General features: G+C 45.2%; 1 protein-coding gene across 9 annotated transcripts in view; it reads right to left on the bottom strand.

The window, feature by feature from the left end:
• The window catches only part of bru3 (bruno 3), a 537074-nt gene that overhangs the window by 105273 nt on the left and 413425 nt on the right, over positions 1-18376 (bottom strand). The window contains exon 1 of one of the 9 annotated variants that reach the window (XM_069134116.1): positions 10520-10540. The exons of the other annotated variants lie outside the window; for them this stretch is intronic. The gene's annotated coding sequence lies outside the window, so the exon portion shown is untranslated. Of the gene's footprint in view, positions 1-10519; positions 10541-18376 lie in introns of those variants that run through there. 9 annotated transcript variants of the gene reach the window in all.

Below are 18376 nucleotides of genomic sequence, written 5' to 3'. Positions count from 1 at the left end.
TACACTGATTTTCTTGAGACATCTTCAAAGCTTCTGGCAAAAAGCTCCACGTAAAATTTGTTCTTTAATGTAACAACGATATCTAAGTCTATATCTAAGTATCGAAATCACGGCGAGATTCTTTCGAAATTTTGTTACTCTTTGGATTTCACCTGACGATGAGATGTGAAATGGTTTCGTTTTGACCGTGGGTAAAAGCCGAGTCACTGTGGTTTCGTTTGACACGATGAGCGGCTGGGGTCGCCTTGGCTTCGGGCCAAGGCGGCTCTCGGTTATCCTTGGCTTTTCCCTCAACCTGTTTGAGAACGAACGTTTCTAACCGATGCAAGGCGGTTCTCAGTGCCCGTTTACCGCGGTGCAACCACCAGTTGCTACATCGTATAGGCCTACCGTAGTTAGTTTCATATCGCCTGTTGCATTCGTAAAGTGTTTCTTTAGGAGGCGTCGAGGCGCGGCTCTACAGCCCGGCACTGCGATGCCATCCGCAAGTTCGACCGACGCGAGGCGTCGCGACGCCCGGCCCCGCCGCCCGACGCTCTAGCGCTGATAAATTGCTTCCGTAGGACGGAATGAGTCATCGTTTCCCTTCTTCTCGTCTTCTCTATACGCATGATAACCTCACCTTCTCGAATTTACCTTTATATGTAAGGGATTTAAACGACCAGCCTCGCACCCCTTCCGTCCTTCATTCCTTCCTTCCTTCCTTCCTTTCCCACCTCGACCCCGGATATCGTTGAATGAGCGAGTTAGGATGGGGTTCGAGGAGCCTCCTCCTTCCTTTTCATAGATCACGCATCCGCCACTTTGACCGAAAGGTCATTCGAGGTCTGATATTCGGTTCTACCTTTTTCTCAAGCTTCCGCTTTTTTGCTATCCCAATAATTCGTGTATCAACGGATAAGACAGAGTCTAATACAAGGTACCTCGTGAAGACAGCCGCTAAGGTCGAGGTTGACGAACCTTGACTGTGGCTGGAATTTGAATGAAAAAAATTCTAGGTCTTGGTGGAATTACGCAGCTCGTGCGAACGGCAGCCTGTCGTCGAAAGACATCGGATTCGCATTCGAAGCACGACGCCGGCGAGCCAACAAGTGGTCCATATACCAACCGAGGCATCCACGCCTATATCCCGCGACTACATCGCGATCGTACGTGCGGTAATTACTAATCAATGTTACCCCACGTTGTATGCACTCGCTTAAGTTATGTCACGTATAATATATACTTATGTGCTCAAGGATATCGACGTATACGAAGTCTTGTAACTGAAATTGAATGCTGGATTACGACTCGATACATTGCGAAGACTACCCGTGTCGCAGCCATTTCGATTCCACACTCTTGGCTAATTAACGTCGAGGGAACCGCGCCGTGCACGTCAGTTATACGCGCTATTCATATGACACTCGATTACGTGATCTCGTACAAGCTGGATCAATCCTCGGCGACGAGTTAATCTCACTGCCTTATCGTCATTTGCCTTGCAATTAAGCCGGCGCCGTTTAATTTTCATTAATTAAACCTGGATTATTTTGCTCGTTATTGAATTTTCCACCCTAATCTCCTGATCTCATCCGTTTGCGAGAGCACATTCTTGTATTCTTCTACTTGTAGTGGTTACATGACACATGTAACGCATGGAATTAATTGAGTGATATGCTTCTGGCATTGAAAAATGAAACAGATACAATCATAAATATTGTACAATACCTTCAAATCTACCTCTCTCAAGTTGTTAATTATAATAAATGACCGCAGGCCTTTGAAAATGGAATGCATTGGGGGCTGCATTCTTTCCCGCATCATTGTGACAGTATTCCAATTAAATTCAATTCGATTAAATTCATCTGCAGCATTGGAATGTTTATTCCGCAATTTTATTTGGATCCAAATATCTGAATAATCGAATACCGACGTGTCAAGGACTTGATACGAACAAATATCAATATCTTATTTGAAATTCATGGTAGCCATCAGACCAAATATAATCCCTGATTGATGAAATTACTTACCTACTCTCGCGATGCGCAATCGAGGCTTTGTTTGGGGTGGGTGTAATGTGTGTATTATTAGGTATACATGTATACTAAGGTGATTCTTAAAAAAGTGAGTTTGCATTTCGAATATCTTACCCCCCCCTCCCTAAATCGATTCCACATAATTCAAAAATAATTCCATCATTTTTTCAGATTCTTATCTTAACTTCAACGCGTGCCACCAGAAAGTTGATTTTTTCATTTAACCCTTTTCAAGAAAACAGTAAATTTGTCAAATGGATTTTGATGAAATTTGATGTAGGGGGGTTTCTTGGATCGCTAATTATGAATCTAGACTCAAATGATTGAAATTGAAAATAACGGACTTAATTTGGCAATATCAAGTGTCTTTTGGGATGTTTTTCCACCATGTTGGAATCGTCATTTCAAAATTCCAAACTCTCCTAGAAAATTCATCGAAATCCGTTAGGCCGATTGACTGTTTCTTTGAAAAGAGATAAATGGGGAAACCAACTCTTTGGCGGGACGGATTAGAGTTGACATAAAAATATGAGAAGATGAGAGAACCATTGCTGAATTATTTGGTGTCGATTTGGGGGGTGGAACAGTCGCAATTCAAAAATTATCTCATCGAGGACCACCCTGATGCATACGTTACGTTGGTGTACCTGATAACACAAACGTACAGCGGATAAAGGTGATGCCAGACCCGCGTGCCTTTCGTTCACCCCGCGACGGTTTCAGGGGGTGGATCTGTATCGCTCGCTCATTAAGTTGAGTGTTGCGTGTTGCGAGGAGGCTCGAGGGGCACTCGCCGTTCCCGAGTGGTCGGGTATAAGCGGGACGAAGGCCGCGTAACACGCCAACAATCCTCTTCCGTCGTTCCTCCAGTTTCATCGAGCTACAGGTTGCTATGGAAGACCGCCAACTTAAAAAGAGTGCGGCTTGCCTGACTTGAGCGGAATTACGGTACTTTCGAGAAATTTGCAAAGATCGAAACACAGGGGTGTGGAGGGTGTGGCGTAAAGAGGTCGAGTGGGGGAAATAGCAGGGAAAAGTGAAAGCGACGTTTTTATAAAATACACAAGATCTTTTCATACTTCGAGTGTGTAACGCGCACACATATAGAAATCGTCAAAGGAAGTAGGTGTGGTCGTTGAAGGAAAAGCGGGGGGCGTCAATGGCGGACGAAAATCGACCTCTACGTGCCTTGGAGGAAGAAGTATCCTGTAGCACCAGCGAACCGTCGAGAGCGAAAGTAGTTTACTCGATTCTTAAATAAAACATTCTATTTTCCATTTGCCATTTTCCGCTTCCTATATCTTCCCATACCTGCACTTCGAGCAGGCCCAAACCCGGCAGAGCACCTATCCACCCCTTACACGCGACACATCGACCATCGCGAAGAGAGCTCACTGCGGTATCGATCGGAGATCAGCTAAGGGATTTGTGGGATTTCTTACAGAGAATTTCACTGGTCCTAAGTCCAAAGCAGGGTCGAAGCTTGCCTCCCCCGTGAGAGCTGGGATGAGATAAGTGAAATGTATACAAAGAGCGGCACTGCAGGTCACGACGCAGGGTTTGCTTTCGATTACAGCTTAAATCTATGCCGAAAATCTCCACGCGTTTTATGCACGGCGCTCGTCGCGTTCGCTACGAAATTGAGAAACGAAAAAAAAAAAAAAACAACTTTCCGGTACTTGATACAGTGTGTGATATTTTTTCCCCGGCAGGGATTTTTTGTAAAATTGATCTGTGATTGCTGGTATAAAGTTGTACTGTCCACCGGTCATTACAACGGCCGGTTATTGGGAATTAATCGAGCTGCAATCCGCGTGGACGGCATGTTTCCGATGGCAGTTTACGCCATGTAAACACCCTCTCGATAAGGATCGACTGAAATATGTGCAGCTACCGAGTGCTCAGTGTCTGTACGATGATAACACTGGCACTTTATTTGATCTGGGGAATAATACGAGACAGCCCGATGTGACAATATTTTAAACACTGACATGTGAGAAGTACGAGGGCTGCTTTTCGTCGATAGTCGTATAATCGCAGGCTGATGGAAGAAAAATCAAGACTCGTAGCGTATTTATTAGATTAAGAAATTAAAATGGGGCTTGACCCATTCGTCAAAAGTGTCCAAACAACAATAAGGAATCATTAATTTTAAAAATTTTTACCAGATTTCTTAACAGCGAAGCACTTGTGAAGCGGTGAACAATTCAATTGTTATCGTTCCGTTATTGTAATAAATTAAGGAAATCACAAATTAAAATGGAATTTCACAATCTGACAGTCAAATACCATCCTCGGATTCTTTATTCATAATCAACCTATAATAGGATTTATTGTTTTTTACCTGGAAAAAAAGCAAACGAAGAAGAAACTCGCTAAACAATTTTTAGAAAACGATTTTAAAGAAACAATAATCCACTTGAATTATCTATAATTAAAGTTATAGGATCTGTCAAAAAAGTACCACATAATCGTAGACACGATGAAAACATTGACGTCTTCGATCCCGAATAACATTTACATAAATCAATTTAATGGAGACCGAATCGAATTTTTTTTAAATTACTTTCGAAGTACGCTCTCTACAGGAATTTTTTAAAAACGTACACGAGTCGGCAACACGTCTACGAGGTCGTTCGATAGCGTTCACCGTAAAGGTACCGTATGGGTGAAATGTATAATGAACAAGCTGCACGACGTACGGAGTAGAAGAAACGTTCGTAGGTGAGTTAACGAGCTTTGATGCCAATTTGTACAACGTACTTTGTCGTTACGTATCCATCGAAAGAGCTCGGTGAGTTTTCTGGTTTGAACGATAAAGAACTCACGTTTCTCTATACGAGAAAGTAAAAAATATCTCGCTCTATGATTTCTTGGGCTGCTTTCTACATGGCACAACCGTTCGGAAAACACGTTCTTTCTTCCGTCTCTGTACCGGCGATACTCAGCATGTTGTATGTATGTGCCTACTATTCAAAGGGCAGAAAATACAGACATGAGAAATTCAAACAGCTTTATTTTCTCGTCGTTCACGTTTGAAGAGATCGTTTGAGTGGCACCAATAATTTTTGTACAGCCGGGTTCTTGTCAGTATATGTATTTTTCACTCTCGTTTTTTATCTCCTCCTCTCCATTTTCCGTTTTTTCTTATTCCACTTTCCTTTTGTCTGTACACATATAATATGCGATCGTAGCTGTCATTATACTCGGCTGAAAACCGTCAAGGCTGCCGTCATTATAGTTCAATCATGCCGTTCCTTCTTTTATGTGGTACGGCTTCACAAGGCGGGGGTGAAGCTCGGCTGCTTCATACGTCTGCAGGTACATCAACTCGCCGGTGGCATAATAAAATTGCTTTTGTATCTCCGACTGTTCCTCTTCGGCTTCCTTGCGTTACTTCTCCGCAACATTCACTCGTTAGCGAATGCGAGAACTCGGCGATGCAGGGATGGGTAGTTCCATATAACCGAGGAGCGTGTGCCGCAGCATCTCGAGAAGCATGTGGCCAGGTAGTTATTTTCCGTAGTAACTATTAACCGATAAGAAACGTCGTGTACGTGGAAACGCGGCATCGTGAATGTAAAACAAAACGATGTCGTCTTCGGCCCCCCGACCCGGCATCCGAGTGTATTTATACAAGGGTAGGAGCAAAGGGTAGAGAATTTTTATCGCGTTTCCTCGAATCCGGGGATTCAGGAACAGTGCGTTCTTTCCCCGCGAACGACACAACGCGGGGTGGAAAATCATTGCGGGAAAACGACTTCGAGGGTTAACTGTTCGTTAACGACAAAGGTGCGAAGAATCGCGCCGCGCCGTTCGCTCGTTATACGGAACACGTGTAAAGCGCTGCTCCAGTTATAATCCGGTAGCAATAAGCGGAAACTCCTCAACGAGCCCCCGATTCGTAATTACTCCTGGGCAACCCCTTGCTTGTGTTATAACTCGGTGGAATTTTGGAGGAAAGTGGAACTGAGACACGCCGCAAGCACCGGCGGGAGAAACGGAGAGTTAAAGAAGGCTAACATGTTCAGAGTCTGCCGGTATTTCAGAGTCTAACCGCTAAATGCGAAGCTATTCGGCATTTATTAGCCCTCGAATGGCAGCAGCACGCTGCAGGGCCGTTCGTTTCTCGTCGACTCCCCGCGGAGCCAGTGAGGTAAATTGTTCCCATTTAATTATACGAGGCATCCATACAGGGGCGAATCATCCGAGTGAGTGGAGCCGGCGGGGGACTAGCAAGAACCAATATATCACCACTTGAACGTACTTCAAGTTCATACGGGTTCAATTTCGAAGATATTTGCCTCGAGGGCAATTTCTCGAGAATTCCAATACAATTTTTTTCCTTTAATATAAAACACTCTTGTTACTACCAAAATATCCGTCACATTCCCATCATGCTGTTGTTATACCTCGTCCTCATCAGGGTTCAATCGAATGAAATATGCATGCAGACGCGAAGGTGAAACTGGAGAACAGTATTCGATATCCTTTGGAATTCGATCTGTTTGCACGAAGACGAAGACGTGGTTACGTCGCAAGAAGACATGGCTTATAAGACACGAAGAATGATTACGGATATTACCAGAGCTGTTCGAGGAATTATAGGCAGAAACGTGGAAGACGATCCGGACCTTCGAATGATTCCACCAAACTCAGTGGATTAGTTACAATGGTCATTTCGACCGGGGATCACGGCAGCCACGGAAGACTCGTTTCAATGTTTGTCATCCTGGTCAGCACACTCTTCCTAATCCCGGGAAACCCGGCCCACCCCGGGACCTTTGCCCCTTAAAACCCTTCGGCAAGCTATCTTTCCCGAAAGAGGAACACGTTCGGTAGAGATAGATGGTGCGATGGAAGTAACGATGGTCTACGATGGAACTTCCTAAACCGCTTGGAACAAGCTGAAATCACGGTAAACCACGAGTCTAAAGTAGTAGTGGAAGTAGTTTAGCTCAGTTTCGAGTTTCCCGTTCTTCGTTCTCGAGCTGATGCTGCTCCGTGTTCGACTTTGACTTCAATTTCAGAGTAGTTTAATGAAAATGACTCACTCGCCAGAATCCCTAATCCCGTTGACAACCTTCTGTTCGCGGCAATTTCAATCTGGGTACAGCTTATCACTGCGATACTGACGTCATCGACCGCATTATATCACTTAACGATCACGGGCCTCAAGTTTCTCACACCTACTGATCTATAGTGAATGCAGATACCTGACTATGTTTGCTCTTTTCCACTTCTAGCCGTTATCATATGTTCCGTTTCTCCGTACAGGTATAATATGTACATCACGTTTACGTTGTACGTCGTCGGAGAACATCATCCTTCGCGAAGGCGGGCGGTGAGATGTGTCTCCCGAGTCCGCTGAGTGAAAAGTACGCTGTTTTGCCTGTCTTACAGGTCGCGCATGTCGGAGGGAAAAATGGGTCAACCTAGTATCACGTCACAAACACATTTTCTCCCGCAGTATCGCTTCACGTTGGTCTCTTTAATATATTACGGTGAGAGGAAACAGGCACACATCGGCTTCGTCCGTACCCACCGCAAACGTCGAGCAAGACTCCCTATACTCACGGTTTTTTTCAGCTCCGATAGTTTCCCCGGTAATGCTCATTCGGATCCGGAATTTGCCAAATATTTAGCTAACCTGCTCCACTAGAAATGAAATTTTTAGACCAATCTTGATTAGATGCAATAAACACACGCCAAAGTGTTTTGCGTCACATCTATAGTCGCTTTTACATCGTTGGAGTATATTTCCTTGCGAATCGACCTATATTCGAGAACGACATGCAGGATTTTTAATTGACAATACGTTTCTAGTTTACCAATACTCTGAGGTATGATACTAGGAGTAGATAGTAGCTTACATTTATAACTATATTTTTCAAAATCGAAGCGAAGAGTTTTTAAAAACGGCTATTGAACTTGACACGTATGCCTTGCTCATTTTCACGAAATAACAAATGACCGTAGGAAAGTTGCGAACATTTTACAGTAATATTTGCATCTTAACTCTAGTTCCTATAAGCAATGACTGCACACAAGTATCATGATTATGTACCGCTTCGCCATGGGGACCCGGCGGTGCTTTTTTGTTAAGCTCTGAATATTCGTGACACTGGCGTGTGAAAGTAGCCGGTACTGCGATGTAATCTCGAAAACGAGACTTGTAATATAAGTAATATTTGCCTGTTTAACCAACACATCAAAATTCTCAGATTTTGAAAAAATTTACGAAGACACTCCGATCGAAAAAATAAAGTGTCGACGAAGCTATCAACGTGAAAGGACAGTGATTTGAATCTAGTCATCAGATTAGACTTGTGTACCAGGTCTACGCAGAGGAATATTAGGCGATATTCAACAGGTGCAATTACGCGAGTACACGGTTATCTAATTATGCATACGTGAGTAAGCGGGAGTAAGTCATTGTATATTCAGAAGTTGAGTTTTCGGAATTCGGTATTCAGGGACGGGGTTCACGGATGTCGGTGTTCCTTGATCCGAGCCGTTACGAACCCATCGGCACCGAGGAGCGGTGCCTCTGAAACCCGTCAGCGGCGTAACGGCTGGCAGAGTTCTCCGTTGCTGCTCTCACCGTTTGGTGTGGCCCTCCTGGGATCGCTTTGCAAAGCGCGGGCCGCTCGCGTTGCATAAGTGATGCCCTCTAAAATACTCACGAGCCCACGACTGCGGCCGGGTCTTGTGCGAGGCCTGTGATTGCCTCTTACTATCCGTAAGCGGTCCATGATCTCGCCGTTTTCCTGGCTCTTCGTGTGCGCACCGCGAGAGGGTGAAACGGAAAGAGACCGAGTCACGTGTGAGAAGGAAAGAGGAATGGAAATGGAATGGGTAGTGCACCGCACATTTGCACCCTTGGCATCGCCGCCCGCGACCAAGCCACCTGAAGCTTCGCAGTTCCAGTACTTCTTCTATATCCGCACCGTGTATAGTGCCGCTCTTTGGTCGTCGAGGTCGTCGAGGCGAGGATGAACACTTGGCACTTTGCCCGGTTGCGAAGAACTCCTTAGAGCGTGGATTGAGTCTCTTGTGCGGTTGTCGGGACTTGAGGCTCGACGTCTCATCGCACCTCGGCTAATATCAAGGTTGACGTCGAGATCAAAGAGCGATTCGTGCCGAGAGTGATCTCGTTTTTTTCCGAGTTTTTTTTTCATTCACTGTAATATTTTTTTCCTAACCTACCACCGCGGGGTATGTGGAAAAAATATTTTTCACGTGAAAAACAGAATCACGAATGTTTTCCGACTTTGAAAAGAGACAGCTTTGAGCGTTTCTACCATTTCTGTGACGTTGGCATAATTATATCCCCGCGTTGTAATCTAAGTGGTTCGCTAAAAATCTTCGTCTTCGTCTGGTTCGTCAAAATAGTTGATAAAGTGTTTTTCGTGTAAACCATCCTTAGAAAATTACATGACTCTCAAATTACAAATTTTTTTAAGGGTCTCTTTCCACCACAACTCACTTTGACTGATTATAAGCAAGAACATTTAATACAGCAATATTTCTGACACTTGTATAGGAGGTAAGTTAGACGGATATTCCGGGCGCCCAATATTCTCTCAGTTGGAGTAACCCTATGAATGAACGTGTTGAAATTTTGAGATTGTCAGAGTCTTGCCGATTGTACGATAACCGTAAAAACCCGAGGGCCTTAGGGCATGTCCTAATGAAGCCTATTCATGCTGCTGCGATAGCGAAGACCTTGCAAAGACCGTTGGATTCTGCAGCTTTGTGCTAAGCCGAACATTTGAGAATATAGTTTGTACGTCTATTTCGAGTCTCGGACAGTCTCAACTGAGTAAACGTAAATGACAAGAATTATCCAGAAGGGCTGGTGGCGAGGCGCTGCAGGGCTCGAGACTCCAATTCCGCGAGAGGGAGGAACGGTATATACACATGAACTCATTAATATTCGAGAGAGAGGCATTCCCCGACAGTTTTACGATCGCGAAAAGTTTGAGCCGCGTGTACACCCGTTGGTACTTCATTTCGTCTCCTATCTGTGTTTGTATCGGAAAACAAATTTGTCTGGGGATAATGGATGAAGCGGTTGGTCACGGAGAGTGTATCCGAAGAACATCGGGGCTGCTTTGCCGACGACGGTCTCCCTGTCCCTTAATTAATGGCACGCGCCTTGGCCATTGTTTTCAAAGCGAATACCGCAGGTGCTTCGCTAATTATCTTCGTTTTTCATTACTTCTTCTTCCCCCATTTCCTTTTCTCTCCTTGGGCACAATTACGTTACAGGGGATCAGGAATGCTGAAAATTTTTCGGGGGATGAGAATCGGGAGTCGATTATACGATCAATCATCCAAGACTTGGATCGGAGCGAAACTAAGCCGCCTGGGGATGTCCATCGTTCGACAGATCGTGTTCGATCTATCTCAGTTTTAGATAGAAACGTCATGCGTCACGATTAACACGTCGGAAAAAGGTGCGCGATGATCTTTAAATTTTTCTCACTACCACAAACCTTTCCTCAAAACAGCATCCTTGGTTGCAGGTGCGTTACGTCTCAAGATTGAAAGTACTCACCTGAAAAAGAAATAAAAAATTCACTTTATCACATGTACCTTGAGTGCGAACAAGTATTCGGGTGGAGAGAGTTTACGCTTTACATTCCGTAGCAGTGGGAATTCAGCTTAAGGATTATACCCGACGGGACATTCCACTGTAAATCATTCGCAACGAATGAATGATCCAATCCCTTCAACGATGTAATTTTGTCACAGACGCCGCAGCACATTACACGGATGAAGAATGCATAGTACTGAAGTGTGACAAACAGGGTGGAATGGTTATTGTTTGGTCTTGTGCGTCGACTCACAATGAGGCGTTGCGTGTCGGTGAAATAGTGTTTCACGTGACATAATATAAACCGAGAACTAGCAGAGACTTGCTCGACGACAAGTGCTGAGCACACAGTCCTCTCACTCACCAAGCTTTCGAGCTCAGCCTGTTCAAATATTCTTGCAAATACACACACGCAAGACACGCTCCACTCGTTACAATGATTCGAAGCTGCTGTGGAGCCAAAGGCTGTACGGTATCGAGTGTCCTTCGAAAGACGGATCAAATTTATCGGCGTTTTTTATCGGATTACTAATGGAGTCGTAGGAGTTGCCATTTCCAAGGATATCATTAAAGCCCCTCATTATGTGGATAAACTCTGACTAAGATCAAGTGAACGTCACTTTACCCTGAAATAAAATTCTCACCGCGGTTGATAGGACGAAGGATTACTTGCTTGGGATCAATCACGTTACAAAATTCACGAACAGGCTTTTATAATGATCGATGGGAGGAAAGTATCTGAACTTTCGTACACTTTCGTGCGCGATGCACACACCAACGAAAAAACCTATCTCAGAGTTTACCTGATATAAATTTGATCATATGGAACACTACTTGTCTACGATTCTGTTCCAAGGGTAGCTCAATAAACATAAAGCATGAAATTGGTCTAATGTCTCTAGTCCTAATCCTATAATTCATGAATTTACGTCATCTGAACTATGGAAGGTTTTGAAAGTAGAATGAGTCGCTGGTTCAAATTATTCCCGTTCGAGCAGTCAATTGTTTTCAAACGTGCAAATATCGAGTGAGTATATACGAATGCTTCGATTATGTAACCAACGCTGATCTGCCGGCAACTGTGTTGGTATTCCGTATAATACGGAAGTTATAGAAGGCATGGAATATGTAACTTGAGTCTTGAAAGGATGCGAAAGTCACGTGCAGTGGCACGTGGCAGTGCACACGAGTCTCTTTTCCCCTACAGGATTCGTCCATTCTTCTACGGGTTCCATTCTGGTCCCGGTGAACCTGAATCACTGCGCGATTCCGAGCTATAATTAAAACGTAAGATACCCTTAACGTCATCGACTCGTTAGTGTATTGTAAAAAGTCGAAAAGTTTGAAATAGAGAAAGATATTGGAGGACTCTAACAATATTCGCATTTCCAAAGCACCAGGAATGAAAATGATGACTAAAATTACCATAAAATGAAAAATCAGTTTCCCGAATGATTACAAATAATTAACTGATTAATCAATCAGAGGGGTAAGATACGAAGTAAGGAGATTATTGGCTGGAGTGCACGGAGGATCCGGAGGAGGGTTCGACCTACGCAATCAAGCTCAAGTAAGGAAGTTAATTCGCGCCAAGTGTGCACACTTGCCGTGAAAGTTCTACCGAGCACGGCTGCGAAGCTTTGGCATAAGGCAAAGTTGGCGCTGCAACGGTGAGATGTTACCATTTATAGGGTAGTGGCCTCGTCCTCTTCCATCGAGCCCTCTAGACTGCGCACTCTATTACCCCTAAGCCTAAACTACTCTCGTAACAAGCGCGATGCCTCGGTGCTAGTGAGCGCACAGCTCACACCGATGGGCGTTTCTTCGCGGACACAGGTAGAGTGGGAGGGAGAGAGTTTCAGAGCCCGTAAATCAATACGGAATCACGCGTCGAGAGATTGACTGGAGTACCGACGTCGCCTGGATCCAACGTCTGGCGGTGACATTTACTCGGAGATAATCGTGAGGCTCATTCCTAGAGACCGCAACTGTCGCCCGGGACAAAGATGTAGTCTGGAGTCAAAGGATTCGGCTCGGTCATCGGGGATGAGACCTGGCCAAAATTGCGCTTGGATGCTGGCGAGTCCTTGTTCGCCGGGAAACGTGTACGGTGCGCCGGGTTCCGATCCGGGGATATGCTTTTCTTCCTTACAATACATCCGGCATACCCGACCCTCACCCGCTGAGCGCCGTGAACGTCGCCTCGCCTCTCACAATGGCCCCTTTAGACTTCGCGAGTTCCTATATACACCGGTCCTCCAGATTTTCTTGTACTCCCGTTGACTCGATTCCCGGTTGTCCTATTTTGCGCCGACACCTGTATTACCCCCCCCCCCCCCCCCCCCCTTCAGTTTGTTGAGTACTACCAAAGAAAATTTCATATAAACGTGGACGGGCATCCGGACGAGTTACACAAAAATAAGGTTGGCTTTGTGGGGACTTTAATCAAGTGCCTGTTACGCCGTGTTGTCGAGCGGCTAACTTGAACCGAACAACTAAAAGTTGTCGCTTCCGAAGCCCCGGGTACGAGAGGCGTACGAGAACACGTATAATGCTCTCCCGCTTTCTCCATTCCGCGTCGCCCTCACCGCGGGGATGCCTTTGAAATGACGTGAAATTAAGGAACGACGACGATAATGTCGAATTGTACGCGCTGTCAATGGCTAAGGAAGCCAATTTCATCTCATATTCCTGTCTGCGAGTGCGAAAACCACCCCGTACTTTTTCTCTGTAAAAGGACCGGAGCTGGTACAGCAGCTGGGCGATATGATGCAGGGGGTGAGGAGCCAGCGGCAGCCTCGACTTTCACACTTTCCTCCCACCAATGAAATCTAGTTAGCCGTTTCGTCTAATCCGAGATGAAATTCAATTCGTTTTAATATCATCTTCGCGTCGGCTGCAGGATTTGCCGATCCATCAGCACTCTCCCTTCGCTTCCCGAGTCTCTCGACCCTCGTGCCGCTCTTCAGATGCCCCGGGTTTATTATGATTCATATTCTTACGTCGGGACTTTTACTACTCGAAAACGAATATTTTTACTACCCAATTAGTTTTTATAGAGATATTTCGAAGCGGCGGATAGTTATATTTTTTTTTTCTTCTTCTTTTCCTTCTTCTTTTCTGAAAGTATGTCATGCAACGAATTCGATATAGTTATCCTGATCCTCCCCCGCGATTGATCCATTCAAAAAATGTATCTCCAGCTCGTGGGTGTGTTTCCTGGACGAAAAATGTTGCCAAGTTACCCGAACTGATGATGAGTTGCCCGGGTCCGGCTGGCTTTTGCTAATGAAGAGCTTTAATATCGCACAAGGACGTAAACCGCTGCCAACGACCGTTGCGGAGCTCGAGGACTCCTGCCGCGACGAAGGGTGGCTGCGACGGTTGAAGAAAAAAAGGAGAAGGAAGAAAGAGAAAATAATAATAAAACTAATGAAAAACGTTAATGCATGTATAACTTTCCGGCTTAATTTCATATAACGAGAAAAGGCGAGATAAAAAAAGAAGGAGTGATAAACTGCTTTGAGGAGGCTACCCGAAGACAAAGTCGCCGCTCTTCCTGCTTCACCCGACCCAGCTCCTCCGACTTGACGACCCCCGTTGCCTTGCAGAAGAGACGATCATCCCTCTCTCTCTCTCTCTCTCTCTTTCTCCCTCCTCGCTGACAACATCTTCGCTAATTAACTTGACGCACTTTTCAAACTCATAACGACGGTTAACGTCGTTATGGCGGGGCGTCGCTATAGTCGCGCTTTTCTTACAGCAACGAATATATTCTAATGGACTTATTTTCCGTCTGAGCTGCAAAGCTGTAATTATAACCAAGGGGTCTCACTCCGTCTTCCTCTCTCAATGCCAACCGTTCTCTATTTCAAATTATTCATCGGTCCTGCAGTTACTGTCGTTAATCTTCTGCTGTTATTTTGAAACGGACGTGATAGTTATAAACTCTGCTTGATGTGGATGACCGAAAAAAAGAGATAGATGGAAAGATAGATAGATAAGGTTTATTATGCCCTTGGTAATGTTGGATAAAAAATCATAGACACAAGTAAAGCAGTAACATGGAATGAAAAGAAGTGAAAACTAAATGTAGAAGTATGAATACATAAACAAAAAAATAGAATGATGACACACGGGAAGATGACAAGTACGAATAGAATAAAGTAAAACAAGTATAGATAAATAAATAAGTAGATAAATAAATAAAATTAAAAAAAGAGAGAATGAGACAGAGAGAGAGAGAGAGAGAGAAATGAACCGAATAATATCTTACCAACTGCGCTAGCCATAATGTAAAATTAGGGGTAGAAAGTAATTCGAAATCTCTCAAAGCTCGGGCAAATGATTTGTTTTACGTTCGACGTTCGACGTTCGCTGCCGCTTGGTTTTTCCGTTTTAGTACAGCTACCTATGTAATACAGAGCTGCAAGCCCTTCGAGCGGCGAAGCCAATGAACTCCGTCCGGCGCATCGGTCCTACCAATCTACCCGGTCCATATCCCCGGCGGCTATCAAAGCAGCATTCCCTTTACCCAGCGGAGCGTATGAGTATATCAGGCTCACTCTTTCGAACTGAGGTACTCGCGAATAAGTAGAATTATCCGACAGGCTGCCGGAGATTCGTTCTGCCGTGCGCGCGATGCCGGCTCCGTGCCTATCAGCTCGCCAATCCGGAACTGATGGCTTCTCGTCGTTTATGCAATCCGTTGAATGCGGACCGCCCCTCGTACCTTCGCTGGCAAAGACCCTTGTGCTATTTCGTTGCTAGAAAAATGTCCACCGACTGAAGAAAGAATCGCACGATACTCCGCGAGCTGCGGGTGCAGGCGGATTAATGAGAGAAAAATTGCGGCGTCCCCGCCAAAAAGATGAAGACGCGCGTATATCCTGGCAGCTGAATCCTGGCCGGTATATGCATGCTGTATAACCTATGTGCGTGGGTGAGCTGGAAACTTTTTTGTCCACCGACATGCAGGACCGAGGGCTGTCGCCGCTCAATTTGTATGTTAATTTGCGAGTGTTCGCCGGGCGGAGGGAGGGAGAAAGGGAGAGGCACGCCAGTCCGCTTGATAATGTCATGTTTATTCAGCGATGATATCGCTGCGGGCAGTCACCGGACATCCAACGCGCCCATTGCCACCTACAACGGATCCTCGCGATTCCCCATTCTTTAGCGAAACCCTTGTCTCGCGGCGAAAATCCCCACCTCGTATACGTACAATATCATCTATTCTCATGGATATTATCCAGCCGAAGCATGAAGAAGCCTGTCGCTGGTTTCGACCGCGGGGATGGCCGAATAACGTGAAAAAAAATTACATCTCAGAAATAATCCGGAGGTTAATCTGCTTCATGTGTCCAGGAAAGGTATGCTCGCCTAATTAACGCACCGTCATAATTTTTTTTTTTTTTTTTCTTTTTCACCAGATTGCTGGTGACGCAGTGATTTGTATAACTGATCATCTGACACGTCGCGAGTAAATGTCTTGCGGCTCATCAAACGATCAGTAGTGATTTGGTCGAGTTGGAAAACGACTTCTGTTCCGACATTCGAGTCAATGTATTCTCAAAATGACGGCGAACCATGCGAGTCACTGTTATGAATTCTTACGCGAGGGTTTGATGACATTAAGGAAAAATAGTGGATGTATTTCAGAGTTGAGTTCAAATATACCGACTTTCAGCCGATATTTTCTCCGAGCAGCGAGACCTGAGGGGATTAATCAAACTCGTTACTTTTGCATAGATTTGATTTGCTCGACCGTGCGACGGCCGCCTTCTCCTGGGGCTACAGCAGACCGCTTCTCGCGATAGCGACGTGTTTGCGTATATAAAATTAGACCCGATGCTCTAGGTCTCGTTGCATAGAAATAATGAGTTGGGAAGATCGAGTTATACGTGCGGCCTTCGGAGCCCCGATATTCCCAAAGAGAATCGAAATAGCGGGTTGTTCCAGGTACCTCGGTGCAATTGGAAACAATCATCGGTGAAGAAGGGCACTGAGAATCTTGACAGTGGTAAGAAAGTTGGAAAGATGTCAATTGTTCGAAAGAATAGTTGAGGGCCAATTTTCCCGTCTCTCAACCAAGTCCGTAGCAAGATGCAGGTGATAAGCTGCAGGCAAGATTCTAAAACTCAATCGCTTCGCAAGTTGCAGGCTCTGAATACAAGCGACGGCTCGATATAAAAGTAATTTCGAAGGTACCTCCTTGCGCTTGATACAGATCAGTATAATGCTAATAAGTCTCCCTCGCAGACTATCCCTTATCCTCGTACTCAGCTTCGTCGGTTGTCAACGACTCGACTATTAGGTTATCTGTAACTTTCGGACCGGAGCTGCGGCGGGAAAGGCAGAAGAGTGAAATAAATTCAGGTTATTTATATCGGCGGGGCGCGTCGAGACTCCGAATAAAGCAAGTCCGTTTAGAGGTGGTTGGCGTACAAGAAATAGAATATAAGTAGCCCGACATCAGGGCGATAATGCAAGATGAAAGTGTAGATTGCGCGGGCGAGGATGGGCGACGGGGCTCCTCATGGAAAATGTATGAAACCGGGATCTTTCTCCTCACAGGCGAGCTGGACAGAGGCATCGAAATGCCTGCTAACACCGAGACTGTCCGCGACTCTAGCCTCCCTTTATTTATTAGCTGTTTAGGCCGCCATACAGCCACCCGCTCCGGCCGTTTCTGCCAAGAAAACAGCCTAAACTGCCATCGACTTCGCCGCCCTAGAACGCTGGCCCTTCTTTCTAGAACGTGTATATAATACGCATATCTTTTCACCAGGATTATATAAAAGTATCGTTTATTCGACCCGAGTCTGCGGAAGAAATTTTCCTGTATTTTCACCATGGTTGTATATTATTAAAGACCATGAAACGTGGCTCTGAAAATGGCTCATGTACATCAGTGATCGTGCATCGATACTGAAATTTCTCTCTTGAAACGTGGATAGTAATTATGTGTGCTCTTCACAGTTCATCATTTTTTCCCCTCGAATGATGTTACCGATAGCCAATTAATTTCTAACAATTTCCTACTATCAATACAGTATAATAGCAGAGATGAGAAACTGCAGTATCTGCACTTTCACTTGTTAGATCCAAGTACAAGTATTAAACTATGACTATGAATCGATCCTGACACTGAATTCAAAACACTTCGATCTTGCGAACAGTGGAGTTGAGTAATAAGACGAACGGAGTTCGAATATCTGTAAGAAGATTTCAGTATTATCTCGACGCGGTTCGAAGGTGGAAGTACGTCCCATGAGCGTGAAGCGTCATATTTCACCGGCGTTTTTGTCGCCTGACTCGTTTGTCAGTTTGAACGTAACGCGAGACGCTCTCAGTCTACCCTCCACGGCACTCGGCGTTGCGGAAGTGAGAGCGTTAATGAAAATACGACTGTCGAAGCTTAAGAGGCGTGCTAGAAGAGTAGGCCTAGAATCGCGGCTATGGTGGTTGCGTACCCTCAAGGCACAAGGTGGGTGCGTTTGCGTAAACGCATACATGCAGCTCGCAGCGGGTCGACCGGATCACGGATTCCGCGTAGTGTTTTAACGCCCTCGCGAAATGAAAACGTCCGCGTCGTTACCTTCGAATCCCTCCTCCAGGGGGTCTCGTCGATGAATGGGACGTCGTCTCTCCTAAATGCATTTGATTATTTTCATCTGTTTGTTTTATCTCGGGTGGCACCGTAGAGAGGGTGTCCTTCTGTCGCCATCCGAGTGAAATATCCTCGGAATAGCGTGCA

Source organism: Neodiprion pinetum, chromosome 3 (assembly GCF_021155775.2).
Source record: "Neodiprion pinetum isolate iyNeoPine1 chromosome 3, iyNeoPine1.2, whole genome shotgun sequence".
Taxonomy (NCBI): Eukaryota; Metazoa; Arthropoda; class Insecta; order Hymenoptera; family Diprionidae; genus Neodiprion; species Neodiprion pinetum.
Note: the sequence above shows the minus strand (reverse complement) of the source record. Positions and strands in the feature narration are given on the sequence as shown.